The sequence below is a fragment of the Argiope bruennichi genome, chromosome 10, assembly GCF_947563725.1.
Source record: "Argiope bruennichi chromosome 10, qqArgBrue1.1, whole genome shotgun sequence".
In the NCBI taxonomy this organism is placed as follows: Eukaryota; Metazoa; Arthropoda; class Arachnida; order Araneae; family Araneidae; genus Argiope; species Argiope bruennichi.
The window spans coordinates 108690177-108698646 of NC_079160.1; the positions used below are offsets into that span (position 1 = coordinate 108690177).

An 8470-nucleotide genomic window follows, 5' to 3' on the forward strand; every position below is an offset into this window, starting at 1 on the left:
GTCCTCCGATTAGTGCAGAAAAGTTTAATAAGTTATTCCACTGGAGAATCGGGAAATGGGTAATAAAGCAGTCGCTGTATATACAAACACAGAACTGCAGGTAACAATGATACACACATAACCAGTAAATCGTTACTAAATAAAGCATCAGTGCAGCTTGAATTCACTACCGATTAGCTTTCCCAAAAAATAATTCGAATGACTTGCTTTAACTCTTGCACTTCTATAGTCTGAAATTATCTAATGTTCTCCAAGAAATGCCGATTCTTAATACAAATAACGCCATTCGCATATTTTGAACAAGCTTTATTTTTGCCATTAAAGTTAAAGCCCATTGATCTAGCATCCAATACGTCATTAAAACTTCTATACTATAAGGTTAACTGCGCATGTAGCATTAAAAGTCAATTGAGGAGAAACAAGCTTTAACATTTTGGTGAGGATATACTATGAAAAGATTAGGATTTTAATCCCCGATTTCTCTAAAAATTTGTATGATAAAGAAAATTCAAAAATATAATATTTTATTAAAAACTTCATTCAATATGACATTCTGTAATATTTTTGGTATAGTATGTTTAAAAACTATTTAATGGAGGGCAAATATACTTTTATAAAACATTGTTTTTATACGTTACAGGATAAAAAATAGTTAACATTTTGCTTTTTCACAAATAGCTGCATATATTTGACGAAAGATGCAAACTGGCATTTCCTATTACTGCTCTGTTTGCAATAAAATGTGAAATCTATGACAAATCCTTTTGATAAAATTTTAGATTTAAGCTAAAACTTTAACAGACCAGCCCTGGTTCTTAATAAAAACCGATCATTCGATTGATAAAATCTTTAAGCCTTATCTAAGATGCTATATTATAATTTTGTTCTTTAAAAATGTACAGAAACTTTATCATGACAGTTTAATTGTATTCAAGACAGAACGGAGCAATATTTGGTTTCAAAAACAAACTAGTTTTCACCTGCGCTTGCTCATCGAAGTATACATGGAATTGCCAAGATGCACAGTAAAAAAAAATGCTGTGCATTTATTGATGGACAAAATCAGTGCAGTAACGATGCGCTATTCTAGCTGGCTTAATACTCTGAAAAAATGGCAGTATTTGAATAAAACTATTCAAAAGCAAAGGGAAAGTTCCAAAATTTCGCTTTATCCGAAATTAAATCATTTATCAGGTATTTACTGTTTCGGCTAGTTAATGATAAGCTGCATAAATCGATTAACTATAAATGTTTTAAGAATTATATGTTTTGTATCGGCTGTGGTGACCTACGAATGACCAATTTGCCAATGACCAATGGCACAACCTCGGTGTCAAGGAAGATGAAAGTATTAAAAGGAATATTTCATTTTGAAATTACTGAGGGAATTTTTTTTTAGAACTGCCCTCGTAAGTTTAAAACTATAATCCGATGTCGAGAACGGCATCTAAGCAGATATTCCATACTGAAAATTTCTGCTCTATACCAAAGCAACATCCCTTTAATCTTATTCAGTCAAGACGATGTCCATTTCTGAATGTCGCCCTCAAATTTATAAATTTTTTAGACTTCTGTTTCGATACAATGTTTAAATATATATTCGCATACTTCTGAAAATAAACTAATTTTTTTAGTCGCGACAGCTGCATGGAATTCAGTGCTAAAAAGCGAAATACGCAACTTGGTTGAACTCCAAGGATTCAGCGGAAAATAAACCAGTTTCCAACTGGTGTAAAACTTCGAAAACTCAAGTGATGAGTTGTTTCTAACTGGGGCAACATTTGACAAATTCCATAATAGAATTGGGTGAAATTTCTCTTTGGCATCTTTATTGTTAAGCATCTCGTGAAAACATGATTGCACGCATTGATAGCAAATTTTTAAATCTGGCCCCCTCTCAACCACCAATCTTATACAAAATTTCGTCTAATTTTAATTGTTTTCGCGAGTTTTAATGCTAAATTTAACTCCAGTTATTAGAATGCAGAAGAGATTAACACTAACTGCACTGCCAGAATCGAGTAATAGCCAAAATTTAGCGAAAAATATTTTCGGAAATATTTTTTGTAATATATATTTTTTTAAATATTTGGGATATAAGTAATTGAGATATTTTCTAAAATAGCAATTTACACAGAAAGTAAGACTTGTAGATATTTTTTCACTTGAAAAATAAACTTTCAATTATTCAATTTAATTATTAAGTAGAATAGTTTTTTTTTAAATCAAATTAATTTTCTTTTATTATAAAAATTCGGCCAAGGTTTTAATTATTACAATTTTGTCATTTTGGCTAACGTTGTTAATAATTACAATTTCCATAATAAGTAATTTCTTGCTACATGCATTAGTCCATTTTTTATAAGCTTCATTTTTTTTTCTTTTTCTTTTTTTGCAGTTACCAAAATTTCAGAAAGATAAAGAGCACGAATTAAAATTAAAATTTGAAAATAACTCCTTCAGTTGTCCACCAAATAAGCAATTTCTTTATCAGAGATTTTAATTGATTCTAAACAAAACATAAATAAGGAGGCACTTTTGCTTTTTAAGAAACTTTAAAATGTTGCAGATTACCAACAAAATTTCACGATTAGAATTATTTTATTATGAAGAGAATTTCCAATCAAATCTCTAATCAAAATAATAAATGAAAATTGATTCTTTAATTAAACGTCAGACTTATAAATAAAAACACAAAACAAGAGGAAAAACAAACTTACTTCATCATATCCGACGTTCAAATGCCAATTAGTTTTCAATATCTACTAAAATATGAGGTTCCAAAGAAGGCAAAACTATTTTTAAGTCACCATAGAATAACTAACATGCGTTGAAATGAAATGGGTAAATAAAGCGAATTAGAAAACGGAGTACTTCAATAAAAGAATGTCATTCGTAATGTCTTAACGAAAATTTCAAAAGAAACGCACAAAACTGCAAAATGAAATCTGACTAATGGAAATGAATCAACTCATAAGCAGATAGACTTTACTAAACCATCGTTCGTCTTCGAAATATTTTCAGTAAAGAAATCGCCCAAAAGGCACAGGGATTAAAATAATTATAAGAAGGTTAGACTTTTGGATTTCAATACAGAAATGTAATTATAATACTGGTGATAAACAAAAGTAGATCGTTTCCGCTGTTTTAGATAAGTATGAAGGACAATATGATGGAGGTTGGGGATATAAGAATATGAACATGAAAAAGGGCAAAGAGAAGTTCAGATTTTATTCTTAAAGTGCAGCAACAGATAGTGGATTAGTAGCATAGAAGTTAATAAAATAGAATTAAATAATCAGTTCAGGCTAAACTATGTATCGTCACTGAAATATGTTATCATATTTTCGTCGGATATTGTTAAGACTGCCAATAGTAAAGATCCACATTTAATTGATCCCTTAAACTGGTTTTTATATTATTTATATCGAAATATCGATTATTTATAATTATAAATATTTATAGGGTCAAATAAAGCAAAGCGAACAATATGACTTACTGTCCACTGACATTTAAATCTTATAAAAAATATGACGCCAATTACATGTTTAAATTAAAATAATATAATAAAATTTTTAAAAATATATAAACTATTCCACTAACATTTAAATCTTTTAACTACACAAATGCCATTTAAATTAAAATAATAATAATATTTTTTAATATAAACTAATGGAAGTAATACTGATAAGAAGATGCAACCTATGAAGCAGAGTGGCGAAATAGAAGCGTGCTGGGCTCGTAACCCAGAGAGAGGTCCTTTGAGAAAACTCATGCTTTACTAATACAAGTTTTATTTTCACTGATTTCGGAATTCATGACTTTCCTAAGTTCCCTGCATGTGCTTAAGATTAAATCCCCATGTATGTATAAAAGCTACCGAGATTCAAATTTTAGTCTGCATATGAAAACAAAATAAATAATTAACAACTACCTTATAAAATATAAGGTGAAACTTAAAAAGTGCTGCTGGAATATTAGGAATTCTTCTTTTAGGTAATTTTAAATTGCAAAATTTCTTTGAAAAATTATTAAAAATATTACATTATATTATGTATCAGATATTAATAGTGCATTTTTAATTTATTTGAATATTCTTGAATATTTTAAACTGCGATTCAGTTGCCCCCAAAGTTATTTTTTCTTTTCTTGAACATTTAAATTAACGTAGTTCTAAAGGGCATTTCGCAATATTAAAGTACTAATTTAATCACCTCACAAAATTAAACGATACTAGAGCATGGCGACGATATTTGAAGACGTAGAAAGAAACATTTGTGCGTGTAGTCGTGACCGAGTGCTTAAGGCGATGGACTAGATATCTATTGGGATTTTCCCGCGTAGGTTCGAATCCTACCGACTACGAAGTAAACATGCCTGTTTTTATCATAAATGAAATAAAATGTCATAAGGAATATTTTTCAAATTTTGTAGTCTTATTAAATGTAAAACATTCAGGGATTATCGTACTTCGATTTACCATTAGTCCATTAAGCGACCATATGTCTGTTCTCAATATAAAGGTATTAATTTAGTCAGCCCACGAAAGTAAACGACACTATAGCATGGCGACGATATTTGAATACGTAGAAAGACGCATTTGTGCGTGTAGTCGTGGCCGAGTGGTTAAGGCGATGGACTAGAAATCCATTGGGATTTTTCCGCGTAGGTTCGAATCCTACCAACTACGAAGTAAACATGTCTGTTTTTATCATAAATGAAATAAAATGTTATAAGGAATATTTTTCAAATTTTGTAGTCTTATTAAATGTAAAACATTCAGGGATTATCGTACTTCGATTTACCATTAGTCCATTAAGCGACCATATGTCTGTTCTCAATATAAAGGTATTAATTTAGTCAGCCCACGAAAGTAAACGACACTATAGCATGGCGACGATATTTGAATACGTAGAAAGACGCATTTGTGCGTGTAGTCGTGGCCGAGTGGTTAAGGCGATGGACTAGAAATCCATTGGGATTTTTCCGCGTAGGTTCGAATCCTACCAACTACGAAATGAACATGCCTGTTTTTATCATAAATGAAATAAAATGTCATAAGGAATATTTTTCAAATTTTGTAGTGTTATTGAACGTAAAATATTAATGGATTATCTTATTGCGCATTTATTTAACGCTAGCCCATTAAGCGACCATCTATCTGTTCTAAATATAAAAGTATTAATTTTGTCACCCCACGAAAGTAGCGATACTATAGCATGGCGACGATATTTGAATACGTAGATAGAAGCATTTGTGCGTGTAGTCGTGGCCGAGTGGTTAAGGCGATGGACTAGAAATCCATTGGGATTCTCCCGCGTATGTTCGCATCCTACCGACTACGAAGTGAACATGTCTGTTTTTATCATAAATAAAATAAAATATTATAAGGATTATTTTTCAAATTTTGTAGTCTTATTAAACGTAAAACATTAAGGGATTATCTTACTTCGATTTAACATTAGCCCATTAGCAACCATCTGTCTGTTGTCAATATAAAAGTATTAATAATTATAATCAATATAAAAGTATTAGCATTTAGATTTTCTGTTATACATTAAAAAAAACATTTGGATGAATTTCTGTGTATCACTCAAGATGTTTTTGATATTCCATGAAGGGAAATTTATCATTAGCAATTTATTTAAAGTATCCCTTTTATTTTTAAAAAAGTTTAAAAATAAGCTATAATTTTTTTTAAAAAAATTGGGCTATCATTCAGCAGCGGAATTCTTTTGCTAACCAGGCATGGAAAATTCAATGGGGTCAATTCACGGTCACGTACCAAACAAACCGCTTCTTTTCAATTTTCAACCGTTCTGCGCATGTCGTGATGTCTGCCGATAACGTTGACACTGTTTACATTGTTGTTGACATTGTTTAGTAACTATTAAGCTAGCCGATCAATTATTAAAAACTTCTGATTTTTTTTTAAAGATATTATTTTGAATTATTTTCTCCAAATTTTCTTAGTTATATATTTTTATTTCTTATATTAAAATTTTAATTAATATTTTCAATAGAATTATTGTTTATGCAAAATTAACTAACATCGCTTTTTAATTCGTCTGGTGCCGCTTTATTCTTTCCTTTCCCATATCCCCCCACCCCCATTTTTTCATCCGAAGGATACATTTTGACAAATGACTATGGCAGTGTTTTTGAAAAATTACATATGTTCTTTTTTACATATTATTTAAATAGTATTGAATGTTGAATTTTATGAACATAGTTCCCCCAGTTAGTTCTTTTTAAAAATAATTATTACTCTTAGATAAGTTAATATTTTAAAGCTTACTAATGAAATTATTGTATTTTTTTTCTTATGTAATTACTTTTATAAATATTGAGAGTTAGTTATTTGATGTTTTCAGTTTGCTTAAAAGAAAGAACATGAAATTCAAATTAGTATATATTGAATAAATTATGTTTACAATTTCAAATTATGAAATATAAAAGGTATGGATACCTTTTTTTAAATCTATGCAACTTATGAATAAATAATTTCATTTTAATTTGTAGAAATCATTAAAGGAAAACAAACAAAATCACGCTTTCATAATTTTTATTTACACATTACAAATATATATATATATATAGAAAGAGAGATATATATATAAAATATATGTGATAATTATTTGAAAAAATATGATCCAATGTATGTTTCAATGTACTCACTAATACAAAAAACTAAAAAAAAAAAAAAACCATGAACTATTTATCAACATTTATTTTTCTAGACACTTAGAAATAATATAAACACAGTATGACAAGAATGTCAATGTAAATGATGAAATCAATTTTATTCAACAGAAACATTCTAGATACTAAAGAACAGTTTTTTTTATCACTAATAAAAACATAATGTTGAACAGTACACTTTTAAAGCAGAACATTTATGAAATTTTTTAAAATGCTAAAGTTACATTGATAAAAATTAAATTGAATGAATATCATAAAATAAAACAAAAACATATAATAGAGTAAATTTAATAAACAACAATAAGGTCATGATATATATACATATATATATAGAGAGAGAAGTTAAATAGGATATAAAGAGGAGTTGAAAGAAACACTTTTATGCTTTCACAGAATTTTATAATTCAAAATTGATATGTTAAAGAAATAGAAAAAAAAAAGTGAAACACGCATGTAGCAATGAAGTTGGGAATAAAAATTATATAATAAATGCTGATATGGAAATTGATTTTCAATGAAAAGACCTTTATTTATTAAAACAGAAATCACTGAGGTGCACAGTGTTATAACAGGATATTATGATAACAGTGAATTTCAGTTTAAATACAATAAACTATTGACATTTCATTTTGAACAATAGAAAAGATGTTTGATATAAATTCACTTTGAATCCATCACAAATCTGCAAATGTAATTAGAAAGCTAGTAATATTCACTTCCACCTAAGTTTAGCATTATAGCAGTTGTTATTTCTGCAATAGGAGTTTGTTTACTTACGTTAATTAAATTTAGATAAGATTTTGTAAAAAAATGCAATGTAATACTCATGTAAACATTTTAAAACCTTCTAAGCATATTCAAAATTATCAGAAATTTCATCAAATGTGAATGAAGTAAATTAGAAATGCACTCATGATTTTGTTTGATTGTTTTTGGTGGCAAATCGCTTACCGATTTCTTTTTCTTCGAAGAGTTTTTCTAACAAATTACTGGAACAGCTATATTTAATAAATGGACACAAACTGAAGGAATTCTTCAAAATGATCGGAGCATATCATTGACTTCGAAGGCTTGAAAAAATCTATACCAAAGCTATCAACCCAAGTCAGGTTTGTTGAAAGGAAAATAAAAAAACACTTTATCATGACAGTCACTCTTGTATTTCGCATTAAAGCATGCATCCATCAGCACACCAGTATTTCCTCTGTTAACACATAATAAGAGGAAAGAAAATGACTCAAAAATTATAACTTCAAATGTAAACAAAAAATCCGCTTCATACTTGGCGGAGAACGTTAATGGCAGACTGATCGACGAGAGCGGCGCGGATGAAACTTAAATGCCATGCGCAAGAGGTACATGACATGTGACTTTTACGTCACATGAATTGACCCCATTACGCGAATATCAAATCGTTTCAATAATGGAAAAATAGAAATATGCTGTTTATATCTATTTAAGGATATCATATATGAAATTTGTTTGGAACATTGAATATCTGCAGAAACTTGTTTTTTTTAAAAACAAATAAATATTTTTCTGTGGAGACTTGAGTGCGAAAGAAATCTTGTTTTCGTTACGATGACGAAAATCTTGCGTGATGAGTTTCCTCTGAGCGAAAATGTAGACGGCATTTGTTTGTCTGATAAAGCTTTTAGGGCGCACGTTCTTTTATTGGAAGTGAATAATAAACCCTATGTCATTTCTGTACCCTCCAGGGAGGTGAGAACAAGTCACCATGTTGAAGCTTCTCATTCCCATTTTTGAG

At 29.3% G+C, this 8470-nt stretch overlaps 3 non-coding genes across 3 annotated transcripts; all 3 read left to right on the forward strand.

Annotated features, from left to right (window-relative positions):
- Positions 1 to 4608: 4608 nt before the first annotated feature.
- Trnas-aga (transfer RNA serine (anticodon AGA)) lies at positions 4609 to 4690 on the forward strand. The gene has a single exon. It is a non-coding gene; the product is annotated as a tRNA-Ser (tRNA).
- Positions 4691 to 4933: 243 nt separating this feature from the next.
- On the forward strand, positions 4934 to 5015 carry Trnas-aga (transfer RNA serine (anticodon AGA)). Its single transcript has one exon. It is a non-coding gene; the product is annotated as a tRNA-Ser (tRNA).
- Positions 5016 to 5262: 247 nt separating this feature from the next.
- Positions 5263 to 5344, forward strand: Trnas-aga (transfer RNA serine (anticodon AGA)). Its single transcript has one exon. It is a non-coding gene; the product is annotated as a tRNA-Ser (tRNA).
- The last annotated feature ends 3126 nt before the right edge of the window (positions 5345 to 8470 follow it).